The sequence below is a fragment of the Staurois parvus genome, unplaced genomic scaffold (assembly GCF_062004578.1).
Source record: "Staurois parvus isolate SC_StPar_1 unplaced genomic scaffold, SC_StPar_1.0 ptg000287l, whole genome shotgun sequence".
NCBI lineage: Eukaryota > Metazoa > Chordata > Amphibia > Anura > Ranidae > Staurois > Staurois parvus.
In genome coordinates, this window is record NW_028318083.1 from 27,245,628 (window position 1) to 27,265,205 (window position 19,578).

The 19,578-nt window shown below is 41.0% G+C and overlaps 1 long non-coding RNA gene across 1 annotated transcript in view; it reads left to right on the forward strand.

The window, feature by feature from the left end:
* The window catches only part of LOC149458466 (uncharacterized), a 61,617-nt gene that overhangs the window by 14,834 nt on the left and 27,205 nt on the right, over positions 1–19,578 (forward strand). Inside the window, exon 2 of the long non-coding RNA XR_016313438.1 lies at positions 14,493–14,568. This is a non-coding gene — a long non-coding RNA (uncharacterized LOC149458466). The remainder of the gene's footprint in view (positions 1–14,492; positions 14,569–19,578) is intronic.

Consider the following 19,578-nt stretch of genomic DNA (forward strand, 5'->3'; position numbering starts at 1 on the left):
AAAAAATTAAAAAAAAAAAAAAATATATATATATATTTTTTTCATACTGTCACCAGTCAGTGTCCCTGTTCACCGCCATGCCAGTTATATGATGATGCTGTACTGCACTGGTGACAGTATGTAAAAAAAAAAATAGTGAAAATAATTTTTTTAATTTTTTCATTTTCCGAAAAAGTATGACAAAAAAGACACAACTTCAAAAAACTCGCCATTCCTCTTATGAAGTACGTCGGACTGTCTACTTTACAAAAAGGGGTCATTTGGGGGATATCTGTACTATTCCGACATTCTTGGACCTCAAGAAATTAGATTGGCTGTCAGTACTTCAGGATTGATCAATTTTCAGATATATCCCATAGTTTGTGAACTCTATAACTTTCCTACAATCTAAATAATACATCCTAATTTGGGTTATTTTCACCAAAGACATGTAGTAGAATACATCTCGGCCTAAATTTATGAAGAACAATTATTTATTTGTAAACTTTTATAACAGAAACAAAGAAAAACGTGTTTCTTTTTTTTCAAAATTTTTGGTCTTTTTTTGTTCATTTAGAAAAAAATAAAAACCTTGGTGGTGATTAAATACCACCAAAAGAAAGCTCTAGTTGTGTGAAGAAAATGATAAAATTTTAGTTTGGGTACAATGTTGTATGACTGCGCAATTGCCATTCAAAGTGTGAGAGCGCTGAAACCTGAAAAATGGCCTGGGCAGGAGGGTGTAAAGTTGCCCGGTATTGAAATGGTTAAAAGGAATGGCATCCCACAAAGACCAAGCCTTTTCTGTCAGTTTTTGTTTACATGTAAAAATCTGTATTTTTTGCTAGAAAATCACTTAGAACCCCCAAACATTCTAAAGTTTTTTTTTTTTAAAGCAGAGGCCCCAGAGAATAAAATGGTGGGAGTTGCAATTATTTATGTCACGCTATTTGCACAGCAGTTTTTCAAACGCATTTTTCTAGGAACAAAATAAAATATTTGGAACTGTAATACACAATACAATACCCAATTGTTTGGTAAAAGATGATGTTTGGCCAAGTAAATAGATACCAAACATATGATGCTTTAAAATTGTGCATGCCCGTGCAACGTCCACAAACTACATACATTTTATTATCCATAGGTGACATTTTTAAAGCCATTACAGGTGACCACTTTAGATTTGCACAGGAGATCTGGTGCTAAAATTACAGCCCTTGATCTGACGTTCCCAGTGATACCTCACATTATGGTGAAATTGCTGTTTACTTATACATGAAGGACTGAGGCATGCATTTGCATTTGCGGGCGAATACGGGGGCACTATGAAATGTTTTTTAAAATTATTTTATTTTTACACTTTTTGTATTTATTTGATCACTTATATTGTTATCGCAGGGAATATAAATATCCCTTGTGATAGCAATAGGCAGTGACAGGTACTCTTTACTGAGAGATCTGAGGTTTTGTAGGCCCAGATCTATCCTCAGCCCTTAAAAGCTTCTGGTTAATACCAAGACTAGTATGATCCAATGCTTTTTCCAAACCACTAAGGGTATGTTTACAACTGAGAAACCACAAAACTGGAATGTTCATCGCTTCCAGTTTCTTACCCTAGGTTCACACCCAAGCGTTTTCCGCAGCATTGTCCAGAAATGCACTACAGTCCATTTAACATGATTTCCTATGGGACAGGTTCACATCTCCGCGTTTTCACCCGGTGCATTTTTTGGAAAGCGCCAGGGACTTTTTTAAATGCAAAAAGTTGCATTTTTGGTTCTATAAACATCAATAGAAGAGCTTCAGCAAATGCATGTAGTGCGTTTTTGCCACGTTTAACATTTTAAATCTGCCCAGCAACAAGAAAAAAAACAAAAAAAAAAATGCAGCAAAGATGCATGTGCAAAAACCCAAAATGCACTGCAGAAATAGATCAAATGCAAACTGCATAGGTGTGAACCTAGCCTTAGACCATAGAGATGATCGGAGCCATGCAGGACTCCGATCAGCTCTATGGTTAGCCAGTGGAACCGCCGGCTGCACTCTTGGGTTTCCTGGTGGGAGGGGAGAACCTGAGAGACCCGAGGAAGGCAGGGACATCCCCTCCCACTGCTTGTAAAAACAATCCAGCAGCTAATTAGCCATTTGGATTGCTTTTTCTTTTTTTTTTCATTGCCACCACATGTGAAACACCGTGCCTATCTCTCCACATCCTCTCCAGCACATTTTTGAATTCTCCCCACTCATCCTGTGCTCAATACTCGGTGTAATGTGCCATTGTGTCAAACATTTATAGTTAACTTCCACTTCTCTCATACTAACGTTCTCGTGTGTCAATCTAAATATCTTTTTCTGTTGATCCTCATCTAACACCACCTCCATATCTCTTTCCCACTTCGTTATAAAAATTAACTTTGTGTCTGTGTCTAATTCTGTGAGTATTCTATAAATTTTTGCAATACCATGTTTCCCATCTCTACGTGTTTCTAACAGCCTTTCAAACATGTTCCACTTTAATCTCAAGGGTTTTGGTAATTTCCCAATAAAACATTTTAGTTGGTAATATTTCCACTCATCTATTCTAATAAAAATATCTCCCTTCTTCTCTTTATGTTCTTTAAATGATCTCAATTTCCCCTCTACCAGTACATCTCTCAGTTGGACATCTTCCCTCTCAAACCATCTCCCTGATATCTCATCCTTTCCTGGGGGGAAGTAATCAGTATTTGCAAGAGGCATTAATATAGAGTTGAATTCCCATTTCATATTTTTGTGTAAATTATCCCATACCCTTAAAACATTTAAAGTGTAATTACTTGTGTTTTCATTAATTTTTCTATAATGTGCTGGAATCCATATCATCTTACTCAAACCAATCCCACTCAGTGCATTTTCAATTTTTACCCAACTCTTCCCCTTCTGGTTAAACGTCCAATCATAAATTCTTGCTAAAATTACTGCTTTATAATATCTCTTGACGTCTGGTAGTCCCATTCCCCCTTTTTCTTTAGTCCTACTCAGTATTTCATATGATATTCTTGGTTTTTTATTCCTCCAAATATATCTTGTTAACATTTTTTTTATTATCTTAAAAAAAGACTCTGTGAGTTTAATCGGAACCATTTGGAATCTATACAGTATTTTAGGTACAATTACCATTTTAACTAGGTTTATACGTCCTATCCATGATGGGTTTCCTCCTAATATTTTCAATTCTTCCTTAGTCTCATTTATTAAGGAAATATAGTTTAATCTATACAGTTGTTTGTAAGAGATAGCGAGTTTTATCCCTAGGTATTTTAAATCTTTTTCTCTCCTTATAAAGGGGAATTCTTTTTGTAACTTTTCCTTTTCACTCTTTAATATATTGATGTTCAGGATCTCTGTTTTTGTTGGATTAATTTTTAAGTTTGATAGTTCCCCATACTCCTTCAAAAATTTCATTATATTTGGTAATGTTATTCGGGGGTTACCTACATAGAATAATAGGTCATCTGCATAGGCCGCTACTTTGTGGTCTATATTTTCGATCTGGATTCCCTTTACCGCACCACTGTTCCTTATCATTGACAACAGGGGTTCCAATGACAAAACATATAGCAGGGGGGACAGAGGACAGCCCTGTCTTGTTCCATTGGTCATCCCTATGGATTCCGATCTCTCTCCATTTACCGTAATAATTGCGGTGGGTTCCCTGTATAGTTTACCTATCCACTCACACATTCTCTCTCCAATCCCCAATACTTCTAGGTTGTCCATCATGAAGCCCCAGTTCACTCTATCGAATGCCTTCTCGGCATCAATCGACAACGGCACCACCGGGGCTTTCCCTTTTCTACTTTTCTGGATTAGCATCAGAGTTCTCAACCCGTTGTCCCTACCCTCTCTCCCTGGGACAAAACCCACCTGGTCTCCATGGATCCATTCTGGCATTAGATCTTTCAGCCTATTTGCTAGGACCTTTGCGTACAACTTAGTATCGGTGTTCAATAATGAAATTGGTCTATAGCTGGAACACTGAGAGGGGTCTTTTCCTTCCTTATGAATGAGTACAACATGGGCCTGAAGAGATTCTCTTCTACCCTCCATCCCTCCTCCCAAATCGTTCATATACTTCTTTAACTTAGGTAACAATATTTCACTATATTTTTTATAGTAATTAACTGTGTACCCACCTGGTCCTGGGCTTTTTCCACCCCCCGTACTTCTTAGTGCTGTTTTTATTTCATCTTGGGAAATTTCCGCATCTAGGGCATTCAGTTGTACCTCACTTAACTTTGGTAATCCTGCGTTTTTTAAATAGTTCTTCCTTTTTTCTTTAATATCCTCTCCAGTTTCTTTTGACGAGCTTTGGGGTCTAATATTATACAACTTTCTATAGTATTCCATAAAGACTTTAATAATCTCCTTAGTTGAGTAAACCAACTCCCCGTTAGGGTTTTTTATCTTTTCTATGTAATTTCTATTTTTCTTTTTATTCAGAGCTCTCATTAAGTATTTTTCTGGTCTATCTCCCCATCTATATCTTTCACTTAATACCTTATTATATACTCTTCTCCTTTCCTCTTCCATCAATCTCTCTAGCTCATCTTTTTTATTCATTAACTTCTGTTTTGTATCTCTTGTTATTTTCTTCTTTTGTATCTGCTCCAAGTCCATGATTTCTTTTAGGAGCCCACTGACCCTCTCTCTTCTTTCTCTTTTCTTCCTTGCTCCCATCGCAATCAGGATTCCTCTTATATATGCCTTGTGACTTTCCCATACTGTAGCTGTCGATACTTCATCTGTCTCATTCTCCTTAAAATATACCTCAATCTCTTCCCCAATCTTCTGAGCTATATCTTTGTCCAAGAGAAGGGCCTCATTTAGTCTCCATCCTAGGCCTCCCGTCCACCGTCTCCCCCATTCCATTTTCATAATGACAGGGGCATGGTCCGAGAATGTACTCATCTCTATTTCTATTTTAACCAACAGTTCTATAAGTTGGTGATCTATTAGGATATAGTCCAGTCTCGAATATATCTCATGTGCATTGGAGAAGAAGGTATAGTCTCTGTCTTTCATATACATAATTCTCCAGGTGTCCACAAGTTGGTACTCGTGGATCGCTTTTTTCAAAGCTCTCAGAGACCTACCACCTTCTCTCTGCACAGGGGAGGTTGTATCTTTTGTGGATCCATACAGAGATTTAAATCTCCTGCTACTATCAAACGCCCTTTTTTAAAGTCTATCAATTTTTTCAGCAGACCCTTCAAATAGATCTCCGGCTTTTTGTTGGGGCAATATATATTGGCTAACGTGCACTCGATTCCCTGTAATTTGCCTTTCAAGAACAAGAACCTCCCCTCCGGATCGGTCTTTCTATCCTCCAACTCAAATCTCATGTTCTTTGCCAACCCTATTGCCACCCCTTTTGCTCTTTTAATTGGAGAGTCAGCGTAATACCATGTTGGAAAATATTTAGATTTTAATTTTACATTTGACTCTATCTCAAAATGTGTTTCTTGTAAAAATACCACTGATGTTGCCCTATGATGTAACTCTTTAAACAACTTAAATCTTTTCCCAGGGGAGTTCAACCCGTTCACATTATATGTTATAAACTGTATTTCTTCCATCCTACTTTGTTCTGTCTATCTCTCCTCTAACTCGCCTCCTCCTCTTAGATCCTTCTATCTTGCAGAATATTAACCCAACCTCCCCTCCCCCCGCTCTCTCCCACCCAACCCCCCTCACCCGCCTCCACCCCCCCTTTCTCTTTTTTCCCCTACCCATTTGTAGGCTTGTAATCTGCCTACAAATCATTTGTGGATACGGTTCCACAATTGATTTAAAATTTTTGGGCGTAAGCTCCGCCCATGGACGGTTACCCCTTCTCCGGCCTCCCCAGATCCCCTTTCTCTATCAACTGGGCTCGAGAATAACCTTTACTCCACCCCCTTAACCAGAGCTTCCTTAAGGACTTCCACATTGACAGGGGTGGGGTAGGGGGGATGGGAGAGTAAGAGAAAAAAAAAAAAGGAAAAACATATTTTTTCCCTAAGTCACCCTCCCTTCTCTCACCAACCCCAAGACCTCCCTCCTCCTCCCCCCCACCCGCTGCCAGTCCTCTTTTCTTGTGTCAACCGTAGCTTCCTTTTCTTCTTCTTTTTCTTCCCAGCCAGCTATCTCCAATCTTTGCAAGTCCAGTCTATCACAAAAGTCTCTCAGATCTTCCGGGGATCTCAGATAAGCTGTAACCTCATTTTTCCACCCAATTAAAGATGCTGAATTACCCCATCTATACTGCACATTCTGCTTTCTCATTTGCTCCAACAGGGGTCTCAGGGATCTCCTCCTCCATAGAGTCTCTGATGTTAAATCCGCATAAATTTGGATAGTCAAGTCTCCATATTTAATTAATGATCTTCCTTTGATCTTCTTCCATATCTCATCCTTGACCCCAAATTTTTGGAACTGAACAATTATATCTCTCGGTCTTTCTTTCTCAGTAGCTTGTTGGAACTTTCCTGTTCTGAACACTCCATCTAGTTTAATCCCGTCTGTTTCAGGTCTGTCTCTTATGGAGTTTAAAATTTTATTTACTAATTCATATAGTGTTCCCCCTTTTACAGACTCTGGAATTCCTCGTACTCTAAGGTTACTCCTTCTTTCTTTATTTTCTTGCACTTCCATCCTATAGAGCAGTTTTTTCTGAGTTTTCTCTAGATGGGCTGTTTTTTTTCCTTAGATTATCTATGGTTTGGGCCTGGGTTTTAACTTTCTCCTCTGTTTCTTCCATTCTCAATAGCAAATGCCCTAAATCGTTTCGAATAGCTGTCATTTCATGTTTTATCGTTTTCTCCAGACTTTGAAACATTTCTATCATCTCCTTATTTGGTACTTGTAGTTCACCATCAAGATCTTGTTTCCCCAAGCCATCCGCTATTTGTTGGTTACAGGAGCTATTCATATCCAGTGATAATCTAGGACTATTTCCTGTGTCCATTTCCCCTTTTGCGCTTGCGCCTTGGGCCCTTTCTGGCGTAATATGTCCATGTGATGTAAACTTCCTTATCGTGCCTGTTTGAGACCCTTTGAGCCCTGCTCCCTTGGGACCTTTATTCTTCATATCCTCTATATGTCTTTTCTCTTCTATATTCTCTGGATGGGATTATACCGCTCCTTTGTGATTTGTGGACCTGATATACTTGTTATTTTTTCCTTATTTTTTGTTCTCCTGAAGCGCCTAGGGCTCTTCTCTTGTTCTCTTCTAGACCCAGGGAATCCTCCCCTCACCTCCTTGGCCCCTTTGTCCCTAATGTCACTTAGGGATCTACTACGCCATAAGCCCCCATCAGCTCTCACTCACCCCGACAGCGGCTCCAGGCTTGAGTGGGGATCCTTCACAGCAGCTCAGCTCAGTCCTGGGGGGGATTCCTCTGGATCTCCGACACTGTGCTTCACTTTTTCCATCTGAATTTCGCCCCAGGGACACAGGGTGGTTCTCCTGGTATTCCCGGGTCTCCCTGGTCCAGGATCAATCAGCCGGCCGAGGGTAGTAGTCTGCAGTAAGCCGGGGGTAGCGAGCCACAAAAAAGAAAAAAAAGCCGGTAACAGCGGAGCGGCAGCTCCCTGTCACATCAGGACGCCGGCCGGTCTTCTCTTTCCCCCCAGAGATCCTCCGCGGCTGGTCACGTGTTTCCTCCACATCACCTCACTTCCCAGCCGCTTGGATCTCTCTCTCTTTACGAAGCGCCGGGGGAACCGGCGCGTCTCTGCAGCCTCCGTCCCACGGCCATCTCCGGCTCTCCGGGCCCAGCTCCACGGCCCTCCAGACTCCGGTGAGACGGTTTCTACAATGGGTCACTGGGGAGGTCGGGAAGCGGGAGCTAGCAGCAAGCTAGAGCCACTCGCTCCCCACAGCCGCCATGTTCAGGCTCCTCTGGATTGCTTTTTCAAGAAAGCCAACTGCTGGCTGAAAAAAGAATAATGGGGTGATGCCTGCAGCTGCAGGCAACATCCTGGTATAACCACTCAAAGTCCAGTGATGTACAGGAATGTTGCTGGTTCGCAAGTCTAAAGTGCTAATATGCGCATCACCCTAATGCACCAAAATAGACAAGTGTAAATGGGCCCAAAAGCTCTGAGATACTGAAAGAAACAAAGTAGTGGTTAGGTGGAAAATGAATGTTAATTCCCTGCATTGCTGCCTCTTCTCCCCTTCCTTCCCTTAAAGCCTCCAATAATGATGCAGGTCCCTAGCAGTGCACTGACTACACTGATAGCTCTCCTCTTACCTGTTCTTGATTTACACCTAAAGGGCTGGCAACTGCCACTTAGAAAGGTCCTATGATCTGTAGTAGTGCTGCATGAAGCAGAGGTTTTGTCTATACATTCCTTTCCAGACGTCTAAGGGTTATAGAGAATTACAGGGCAGGGGCCTGGAAAGCTTTAAATAATATATTCTCAAATTGATCCAATCCAGTGTCTAGTGTTTTGAGGCCCTGTGGCAGTCCTCTTCTCAACGCCTTTATGTTCCCATAGGAGTGTTCATTGACATTTCTGGTAGATATTGTTAGAGGATTAGATCAATCCATCAAGAATAAAAAGTTGAAAACCTAGTCCTGTCCATGTGACACGTTGCATCTGACATATTTAAAATGCTATGGGATCTTTCTCTGACAGTATGATTGGGATTTGAGGAGGACCATACCCTGGTGTTTAGAGGTGCAATTTTGTATTAATGAGAATGTATTTATCTGCTTATTACATTTCTTCTTGACATTTTAATAGATTCCAATACTTCTGGAAATGGAGTGATCTATTGTAATGATTAGCCCTGCTTCCTCTTTCCATCTCCATAGAAGCTTTAATATTATGTGCGTTCATATTATCTATTTTAAATTTAAAAGGTAACTCATTTTTTTGGTGAAAAATATAGCAAATAATAAAAAAAATAATATAGCATATACAATTGCTACACAAGCCATGCTTTGATTCAAAGTGTTACTAAACCCACAACAGTAAAATCAATCTGTATATACAGTAAAGCATGCTTGTTATACTCACTGTGGAAACTAAGGGGTTAATCCTCTTCATTGTGTAAAAAGGCTGTTTGATCCTGACTTCTCTGATTTTCCCCTTTTTCCAGTGTCCCCCTCTTATCTCCTGATAAGACATATTGTGTGGAGTCACTCTGCACATGCTCAGTTTGGTATGTATTGCTATAGAGGTTTTTTTTTTTTTCTTGGGAGAGTGCATGTGATTAGCACAGGGCCGATTAGCATTGTCCAGACAAAGGTCAGGGGTTCTGCATCCTTCTACAGCAAAATTAAAACTCCTCCTACAAGCTTTAACATTTGCTATGCTGGACACTGATAGAAGTCACAAGACTGCTCTAACTGCTGATTAAAAAAGGTATTTAGCAGTTTATATTTACTAAAATAATTGCACTTCCATGTTCTGTACACTGTGGGAGACCAGATAGAGTGAATTTAGCAACTGTTGTAATGTTATGAAAAATGACCTTTCCTTTTCAATCTGTAGTACTGTAATTTTCTGCAAAATGAAAAGCAATATGGCTACCTGGAGGTGTCTTATATACAGATGATGTATGGAACGCCTCCCAGAAATGTCATTTCCTGCTGGTGTGATTGGTTCACTGATTTTCCCATAAGTCAGCTTTAAGATACAATACAAGTTACATTTTATGTACCGTGAATAAAAGGAAGAGAACAATGTTCTTGGACAACTTGCCAGCCAACTTGCTAACAACCAAATTAACCTGTCTAACAGTATGCGTTTATAACAGGGGTTTAGTTAGCACACATTTGCAAATACATACATAAGCCACAGAGCCACGACACGGCACCCTGATAATCTGTGGTCCTAACTCTACAATTTGAGAGCCAGTTATAGACTTGGGCAGGTGGCCATTTTTATTTGCATGTTGGAGTTTTGGTACGTGGGTGCACTAGGACCCTGGCTGCCATTGTGCTACATGCTGGGGTCCTGTGCACTCCTTTGCCTTTAAGAGGGGTGGGCTCCCTCAGGTTCACCTGCCCTTGATCTATCCATTAAATGCATATGCCTCTACTATGGGGACTCTCAAATTGTAAAGTTAGGACCACAGATTATTGGGGTGCTGTGACGTGGCTCTGTGGCTTACGTATGTATTTGCAAATGTGTGCTAACCAGGGGCGGACTGACCATTTGGAAACTTGGGCACTGCCCGGGGTCAGTAGGGGGCCCCATGAGATGCCCCTGGTACCTTTTTCATAGGTTTTTTTGAGTTTGGGCAAGGACACAGGGGCCCCATGATCCCCTATTGCCCAGGGGCCCCATAAGTTGTCAGTCCGCCCCTGGTTCTAACTAAACCCCTGTTATAAACGCATACTGTTAGACAGGTTAATTTGGTTGTTAGCAAGCTGGCTGGCAAGTTGTCCAAGAACATTGTTCTTTTCCTTTAATTCACTATGTCATGCCTGTTTGTGTCCTTGCTTCATAAGCCAGTTATAGACTTGGGCAGGTGGCCATTTTTAATTACATTTTATGTACCCCCTGCAAAAAAAAAAAAAAATACACAACGTTAGTCACATCTAAAGTGATGCAGACACTGCAACTTTCCTCATAGACTACAAGTGCATCAGCAGATTAGTTTGAACACAGACACTGTCATTTAAGAATCAGTATTACTTGAACATAATAAAACATACAGCTTTTTCTTATTTCATTTTTTTTTTATTTGGGTGCATGTTTCCCAAGGCTGGGCCCAACCCCCATGCTATTTGTTTGGCAATCCCTTGTCTATCTAGAAGATGATTAAGAGAACCCTAACCAAAAAAGCTAATGGCGCTTTAAAGGTGCCACACCATAACATTGGAAATCTAGTAAACATGTATAGGCAATAGATAAAATGGAACACCTTTTTAATAGGTTAAAAAACCACCTAGGGGTGGAAAAACTGATAGGCATATACATGAAAAAACATAAAATTACGATCAACAAAGAAAAAGGTTGTGGCTGATGTCCTAGACACTGGGGCATTCGGGTGTCAGTCACAATGAACTGCAGCCACTACATAGGGACAAAGAAACTATGGAGATGGTAAATAAAAATGCATGGTTAACAGTGGAGACATAAATGGTATTGAAAAAACACCTAATTGGACAATGTCATAGGTGTTGAAAAACAAGTAATTGATTGATATCTACTTGAGACCATGAGAGGTGTTTTGCTTGTAAATTCCAACGCGTTTCTTGGGATGCAACCCACTTCTTCAGGGAACAAAACAAAACCTAAAACCCAGCTGATGATACCAACAGACTCCTGGATAGCTCCTACTAGATCTAGATCAGTAGTATCTGGATGAATAAGGAGAGCCCTCCAACAGCCATAAGAAGTAATCCTCAATTAAGCAAAAGTCCAAATATATTTGAAGACTTGCGGAAGACAGTCATCATTCATTCAAACAAACACGTATTGGCCAGATACTTGCAATCATCAGATAGTCGGGCACAGATTGCTTTCCAAAAGTGGGCAAAGGAAGTCTTGTCAAAAGTGGGGGAGGAAAAACCTCAAACCCTCATGCCTTCTGTGTAGTCCAGTAGGTGGTTTTTTAACCTAATAAAAGGTGTTCAATTTTATCTATTGCCTATACGTGTTTACTATATTTAAAATGTTATGGTTTAACGCTCCATTAGCTTTTTTGATTAGGGTTTTCTTAATTATGTTTCTTAGGGGTGTGGTACTAGTAAAGCCAATTTACAAGGCTAGGTAGAGTTACTTTCTCTCCATCTCCCATCCTCCCCATTATTCAGTCTATCTAGAAGATGGCTATTACTGTTACTTTAACCACTTCCCCTCTGACCCATGTACATAAATGGCTGGATGGGAGCAGTGCAGGAGCGGGTGGCCGTTTATAAATGTCCTCCCCCTTCCCTGCCTGTCCTCCGGAATTAGCGGAACACCGATTGCTGTATGGGACCTCTGTGTGAGGTCCCGATCATGTGATCACTGATTGGCCAATTAGTGACCACATGAATAGCAGTAAGCAACATTGCAACATCTGACATCATTGCTTACCACTAGTGAAATCTGTGAATGATCACAGAGGTCACATGCTACAAGGCTATTCACAACAGCCTTGTACCATGTGACAAGCTGTGACCAATCACAGCTCTCACAGTATTTCTCAATGGCTGCAGGAATGCAGCCAGAGAGAAGGAGAAATTATTGCTTTTACAGCCTTTATGGGTATAAAAGCAATCAGTGTAAAAAAAAATCTTCTTCACCCCCACAAGTAGTACAGTGTCACTATGGTGACACTGTACTGCTAAGGTGACAGTAAGTACAAAAATTTTTAAAAAAATTTATAATTTTTGGTTATAAACTAATTTTGGGTTATTTTTTTATTTTATTTTTTTTTTTACTAAAATGATAGCTGAATACATTTTGCCAAGATTTATGAAGAAAGATTATTTATTTGCAAAATTTTATAAGTAAAATACTTTTTTTCAAAATATTTGGACTTTTTCATTTATATAGCAAAAAAATAAAAATCCCAGTGGTGAATAAATACCACCAAAATAAAGTTTTATCTGTCTCAAAAAAAAATGCTGAAAAATTCATATAGGTACAGTGTTGCATGACCGTGCAATTGTCATTCAAAGTGTGATAGCACTGAAAGCTGAAAATTGGCCTGGACAGGACGGGGTGAAAGTGTCTGGATTTGACGTGGTTAAAAAAAAAAGTCACCTTTTGTAACATGTTACGCCCAGGGTGTTCAGGGTGTAACATATAGCATGCTATGAAAGCATTGGTCCCTGCTTTGACAGCTAGCGGGGGATATTCTCCTCCCGTTAGCTGTCAAAATGAAAAAACATGATCGTGCAGGGCTTCGCGCGCCTGGCCGCGTCACTCATTCACAATCCTCTGTGAGTGAGAAACCTACAAGTCCTGACAGCCTTAGCGGCTGTCGGCTTGTAGTTCTCAATGAACTACCACTGCGCTGTGAGCATTGTGGTAGTTGATTGATTCTTCCAGTCAGTGTATTGGCTTGCTCTTATGGGATGTACAGGCAAGCAGATACACTCATAGGTCTGCAGGAGACCTTCAGGGCACCAACGATCTGCTGATCCCTGGTACAATGCTTTCCTAGCTCCTGCAACAAAAAATAACAGCAACCAGGTGTGTTTGTAAAATTTTAATTCTGCCAGCTGTCATTTATAAAAGGTATAAAAGTAGTTAAAGGTGCAAATACACATCAGAAACCCAGCACAGCACAATGGCAGCTGAAGACCTCCAGTTTGTCCTAATGCTACATTTATTTATTTTAGGTACTTATATAGCGCTGCCAATTTACGCAGCACTTTACATATTTATTGTACATTCACATCGGTCCCTAACCCTCAAGGGGCGTACAATCTAAGGTCCCTAACTTACATTCATACATACACATATTAGGGCCAATTTAGACAGGATCCAATTCACCTACCAGCATGTCTTTGGAGTGTGGGAGGAAATCGGAGCACCCGTAGAACACCCACGTAGGCACAGGGAGAACATGCAAACTCCAGGCAGGTGGTGCCATGGTTGGGATTCAAACCAACGACTCTAGTACTGCCAGATAGAATTGCTAACCATTTAGCCACTGTGCTGCCCATCTAGCAAGCAAAACAAAAAAGGCATCCACTCCAATATCTAGGATCAAGTACTGTCACAATCCAGGGGAGGTAAAACCATTTTACCCTTTTATCCGTTACCAGCTGACACCCTGGATTTTGGTACAAGCTATAGCAGAGCCAGCTGCTGTGAAGGAGCATTGGTAAGGTGAGTATAACTCACAAGTCGAGGGAGTGGCTTTTATAGAGACAATATCACATTGCCCTGCATGGGCAAGGTGACAGTTTTTGAAACATTAAAGAGACTCTATCTGTTGTCCTGATGTTTGTATGTCTGTGCATGGTGCCATAGCAGCCTGTCTTTGGTCTTACATGTTTGTATCTTGTCCTGTTACCCCCTCCAATTTTTCTTTGGCTAGTACAGCCCCTAACTAGACACTCCTTGCCTGTCACTCTACTGCTCAGTGCAGTTTCTCTTTCCCAGCAGAGAGTCATGGTCTAGGTAAGTCGTTGTCTTCCTACACTTCAAAAGACTGCAAACACATCCTACCTACTGCACTTAGAAGTAAAATGCAGTAGAAGTAAAAGCTGCCTATTGATGGTGCCAAATCGGCAAGTGTCCATACCATTGGCAGTGACTGGAGGGGGTACGTCATTGCATTTACCAGCATTTGGATCAGAACATGGAATAATATGTGCAATGTACAAAATGAATATACTCATGTTATTTTAACCATGCCTCTTTAGATCATCCCCTATGTTCACTAAATATTTGCAAATATACCATCCACTGGTGCCACGGCTTTTTTTCCTCAGTATGCCAAAAGTGACTACAGTCTGTATTATTCTTACTTCTTATACTCCTTTAACAATATAGTATGTTGACTTGTATCATGCCTTGGTTTTTAGGATCTTGACTTGGCTCCAACACTTATACTTCCAGAATTGACACAGCCTTACCAAAAATCATTGGAGTTGCCCCTGTGTAAGTAGAATACCATTTATAGTTTTTTTTTTTTTTTCTCTTGGTTGTACTAAATGGACCTATGTAATTTTTCATCCTATGTAACTATGAAACTGAAAACTTTATATATAAATGTCAGGGAATTTTCCTTTAAGCTACAGCAATATGGAAATGGAGACATTGCCCTTTATTCTTCTCTCCCTCTACTGAGATATTGATATTTTGCTTCACCATTCTCCTCTGGCCAGCAGGGGGAGAGCTAAAGCCAAGCAAGCCCATAGACTTCTATGCAGAGTGCTGAGACTCCTGGGAGTTGTAGTTTGAGATTGCAGCCATAAAATGAGATGAATAGAACACCACAGAACTCAATAGGCACTCTGCCTACATTAGGATTGCTTTTGGAGACCAAGATCTGTTTTGAGTTCAGGTGTTCAGGGTTATGATTGAGTGGGTTGATGTTTTCCATGTGACATTCTAGTCATCTGACCTGATAAAGCGGAGATAAGTTGAGAATTGTAATACTAATTTATAAGCAGTAAATACCATATTACCTTGTTGATTGAACAAAGGCTTGTCCTGGCCAATCAACACTATTCATTTGATGTGAATCTGTTATAGAGGGAAAAGGTTTTAAGAAGGTTATTTATTAAGGCTACGTTTACACTAGCATTGTGTGCAGGCAGCAGAGAGGCATTTGGGAAGCGTTTTTACCGCATCCCAAACACCTCTGCCAATTCTGCACATTACAGCACATGGTGCTGTTCTAACGGGAGCGTTTGCATCACGGAAAAACGGACGCCTCTGGTCGAGTCAGGAGGCATTGAAGCCTCCTATTCTAGTCTATGGTGCCACCCCGCAAACGCCCGGCTGGCGTTTGCGGTGCTGTTGCGGGGCGTTTGTGGAGCGGTAACACCATTCAAGCTGCATTGTAGGCGTTTGAGGGCGTTTTTAACGCTTGGCAACCTCTGCTAAACTGTGCATGCGGCGTTTGCGGAGCATTTGCCGAGCGTTAAACGCTCCGCAAACACCGGACCAACGCTTGCCAAACACTATAGGGGCATTTGGCAAGCGTTGGTAAAACAGCCAAGTGTGAACGAGCCCTAAGAGTTTTTTTTCTGCTGTTTTACTCTACAGTTTTCTACAATGCTCTTTGTGACCACCAAAGTATAAATAAAGGCAAAACTTTTTCATTTTGTATAGAATGGAGAGGGATTAGAGCACCTGTCAGGTTATATTGTTTATGCCACTGTTACAGAGATCCACCCTCTCTATTTTTCTGTTTACCGTTATCATCAAGATTGAAAATGAAAGAAAATCTCACATTTTTAGCTGTCAACAAAACAAGAACAGACAGGAAATTTTCCAGTTGGGACACTAATTCTGGTGACCCCCAGTGATTCCCTCACTTTGGAGAGATTTCCTCTCACTTCCTGTTTTGGCTGTGGGACAGGAAGTCAAGGGAAATATCCCGAACTAAGTAAAAGGGAGGGTCCGGGACATGATGCCGGGCAGATGCTAGGTGTGGGAGCTCATGATGCCTCCAACTGGACTTTGGAGAGCTCTTTGATCTCCTCCCACCTGCCTTTTGTCAGCCTCCTGTGTAGGCTCTGGATGTGCAGACTGCTGACTGGGGAGGAGAAAGCAATGGTTTGAGGCTGGCTGTGGCTCTGCTTGGCTGGATGAGACGATCGGAGAGGAGGACGCCGGGTGCATCCACAGGATCAAAGGGGTGCATCCTGGTAGCCACTGCATGCTGACCACCGGAGAGGAGACCAGTGCTAGGCTCAGGAACAATGAAAGATCCAGCTCTGGTGGGGAGCACTCTGTGCAGAGTGGAGGAGTGGAGACTGCAGAGAAAACCATTAGAAGTCAGTCAGCCCCCCACGGATGGTGACCCCCCTTACAATCAAAGAGACCAGCGACCCTACTGAGTAATGACACCTGCTTTCTGACATCTTAATTGACACAGCTTACTTATAAATGAGAAGTAGATGTCAAGACGTATTAAGAAGCTACATGTTGGGTCCTGGGTAAAGCAACAAGTAAAGGAGTGGGTCACCCGAGGGTGTTCAGAAGAAAAGAAGAGGCTGATTCCGATATGTTGTTTTTTCCGTAGTTGGAGGAGAGTGAGTATTCATTTGGACTTTAACCTGAAAAGAGGAAGGAGGGGAAAAAAGAGAAGAAAAAGGTAAATCACCAATCCTGATGATACTGCAGCTCAAGGGATCCAGGGTAGCACCTGCAGAATCTGCAACCAGTGTGGGGTGCTCAGCCTAACGATTTGTGACACTGAGATTCCACTGTAGATGAGACCGTGAAGATGCTCACTTCTCAGCTCAGTCACGTCTGCGGATGGGTGCTCTGGTGGACAGTCTATAGCTCACACGCTAAAGACTCCCATTCTGTCTGGACAGCACAGCCTTCTCAACTCCCCACAGCTTGCAGCTTCAGCCCATAGTCCCAAGAGGAAGAGCATTTTCCATAGTCCGGCTTATATACCCTCTCCCAGCATTCACCTCTCCTCCTCCTCCAGCCGGCTGGAACCTGTAGTTCCCAGCAGCATCGGTTCCTAGCAAATCTCTCACATCCGGACTACATGTCCCACAATCCCCATCTCTTGGTGGGATCCTCCTCTCTCTGGGTGCCACTAAACACAATGTCACTAGAGGGGGGGGCATTAACTCAACACAGCCCTTATTATAAATGTCTGACCGTGGCACAGATCAGTTGACCAGCACTGGGGGATATAGAGATATAATTTATTTATTTTTCAATAAATGCAGAGGTGTTGTGTTTTTTTTTTTCATGAGTTTTATTTCTTTTTTTGGTCAGAGTCCCTAATGTGTTTTCATTTTTAAGAGTTCATTTTATCCTTCACTTTAAGCTATAAAGGTACACCCTACTTTTTATGTTCACCTACAGTTTAAAAGACATATAAAGTTTGAATATTTATTCTTGAGCATGGAATGTCCCCTTGCTTTAGAAACGTATTTAGAAAAAGAAAGGTTTAGCAATAAAACCATACAGAGCAGGACAAGCCTAATGAAACCAAATCGGCTCCACATAAAAGTGAGTGGAGATGACCAGCACAAGCTCTCTGGCACTGCCATATGTTAACACAAAGAACAGCTGAGTGGGAAAACACATAAAACGGCTCATGTTACCTCTTATACAGACGCAGGAAATATAATTAAGAGATGAGATGCCTGACATGTTATGGCATTCAAACTGAAAATGATGGTATTCACTCCTGCAGCTTTTATAGCATTCTAGGATCTGGAAAAGAAGAACATCCAAAACATCCATTCTCAGCAGCATGCAGCCAGTCAAATGCATTTTCATTTCATTTACTTCTATCCTTTATTCCAAATAGAAGAGGCAAACTATCCTGTCAGTGATGAAGAGTTTTGGTTCACACATACTGTATTTATAGAAATGCCTAACTGAAGCCTATAGTCTTTTAAAAGTGTTTTTCTGTATATTTGATGTATAGTGTATACTGTATATGAAGCTAAAACTACTATTTAAATACGTTGTACTTAAGCGGTGTTTCCGACCTAGCAGTGATGTACAGTGATTGTACTTTGCAGCTTCTTTCTCTGCCACTCTGCATGGACGGATTGAAAACAAAACAGATTGGTTTTATCACAGCAGCCTGTTAAAGAGGAAAATGGCCATGTTTTTTTTGGATTTGCACTTTCATTTTTATGTAAGGAACTACAACCCCAATTTTGAAAAAGTTGGGACCCTGCATGAAAGCTACATAAAAACAGAATGCTATGATTTGAAAATCTCATAAACCCATATTTTATTCACAATGGAAAATAGAAAACATATTCCATCATGAACCTCTTTAATAACGCACTATAAACGAAAGACAGAGTGCATTTCTCTTCTTTTGGGAGGGTGTCTATAGACATCCCCCAGAATGCACCTCTTGCCCCCCCCAGGGCTTGCATCGGGTGTGCTCTGTGAGTGCTGTGTCCTTTTGGACTCAGCTGATCGCAGTAAAGGTCAATCACAGAGACTCTACCATGTGATCAGCTGTGTCCAATCATAGCTGATCACATGTAAACAGACTGTCTGTGTCAGGAAGAGACAACCAATACCCTAGCAAGGCTGTCAGCACTTTGTTTATACTGAATCAGAGCACTGATTATCAGTGCAACGCCATCAGTGCCCATTAGTGCAGCTCATCGGTGCACATCAATGCCGCCTCATCAGTGCAGCCTCATTAGTGCCCATCAACGAAGAAGAAAAATTGCTTCTTGCCAAAAGTGTTTTTATTTTACAAATTAAATCTTTTTTAAATTTGCTTTGCACAAAATGAAAAAAAAGTGGTGATTTTAAATACCATAAAAAGAAAGCCCTATCTATCTAAAAGAAGGTGATAAAAATGTCATATGGGTACAGTGTTGCATGACTGCGCAATCGTCATTCAAAGTGTGACAGTGCTGAAAACTGAAAGTTGGCCTTGGCAGTAAGGGGATGAAAATACCCAGTATTGAAGTGTTTAAAATGAGAAAATGTGTAATTTAAAAAAAATAAGGTCATTTTGAAACTGAGGGCAGCAACACATCTCAAAAAAAGTTGAGACAGAGCAACAAAAAGCTGGCAAAGTGGTACTAACAAGGAAGAGCTGGAAGAACATTTGGCAACAAGTCATTAACAAGATTGGGTATAAAAAGAGAATCTTAGATGGTCAGAGTGACTTAGAAAAGATGGGCAGAGGTTCACCAGTCTGTGAAAAGCTGCATCCAAAAATTGTCGAACAATTTCAGAATAATGTTCCTCAACATAAAATTGCTAATACTTATAAATATATTGTCATCCAAAGTACATAATACCATCAAATGATGGAGAGAATCTGGAGAAATCTCTGTGCACAAAAGACCAGGCCAAATCTCATCATTGGATGCCTGTGATCTTCGGGCCCTCAGACGGCACAGCATTAAAAATAGGAATGATTCTGTGATGAACATCACTACATGGGCTTAGGAATACTTCCATAAACCACTGTTTGTAAACACT